Genomic DNA, 1004 nt, shown 5'->3' on the forward strand with positions numbered 1-1004 from the left:
CAAACCCCTGTCCAGCATACCATTCAGGCCCCACCCCCAGGGCACTCTGGGCCAGAGACAGAGTCTGGACATGGTGGCACACGCCTGTAATCCTATGAGTCTGAGCTCATAGCATAGTGAGACCATGTACCAAATACATTTAAACAAAAAAACAAAGAAATGAACTTCAAATATTTATTTTATTTCATTGTGTTCAGAGAATTCACAGATTCAGGCATGGATTCTGTCAAGGAATGACACCTAAACCCAAGACACCAGCTATCACAGCATCCAGTTCATCTTGAGAATTTCAGTAATTGCTCAAAATAAATGCTTTGGTTTTGAAAGATTAAAAAAATATGTGAAGCAGAAACTGACAGAAACAACAAGGAGAAAGAGACAAATCCAATAGAAAATCAGTGAAAGTAAGTAAGAGTTAATCCACACTAAATCAACAAAATCTAGTTGACATTTGTACAGCATTCCACCCAACATCAGCCAATAACAGTTTTTTCAACGGCATACAGAACACTTACTAAGATACACCTAAATTTACATATAAATTTAGGTTATAAAATTTGTAACCTATAAACTTTAGGTTATAAAACAATTTTCAAAGGATTCAAGCTTACAACATGTATTCTCTGAACACAATGAAATAAAATTAGAAATCAGCAACAAAAGATTTTGAGAGGATCCTGAAAATACTTGAAAATGAAATAACACATAAAAAATAGTCCATGAGCTAAAGATGAAACCAAAAAGCAAGTCAGAAAGAATTTTGAACTAAAGGGAAAATGAACCTAGAGCATTGAGTATTAATCTGTTTGAGCTAGGCCTACAATGGTTTGTTATTGTTTAGAACACATTTGAGAATCTTCACCAAAAGATAAAAAAGCAAACCAAACGAGTTTTTAAAAGATGGTGTAGGAAAACATTGTCAAATCCATGAATATCAAATCTGTTTTCTCTAACTCAAACCACTATTAGAAAGCATTTGTGAAAATAAACTGCATTGTTCTTGC

The 1004-nt window shown here is 33.9% G+C and overlaps 1 protein-coding gene across 1 annotated transcript in view; it reads right to left on the reverse strand.

Annotated features, from left to right (window-relative positions):
- Positions 1 to 1004, reverse strand: part of Znf607 (zinc finger protein 607) — an 81693-nt gene that overhangs the window by 13000 nt on the left and 67689 nt on the right. The window lies entirely within an intron of this gene.

This window comes from Octodon degus, unplaced genomic scaffold (genome assembly GCF_000260255.1).
Source record: "Octodon degus isolate 3935 unplaced genomic scaffold, OctDeg1.0 scaffold00083, whole genome shotgun sequence".
Lineage (NCBI taxonomy): Eukaryota > Metazoa > Chordata > Mammalia > Rodentia > Octodontidae > Octodon > Octodon degus.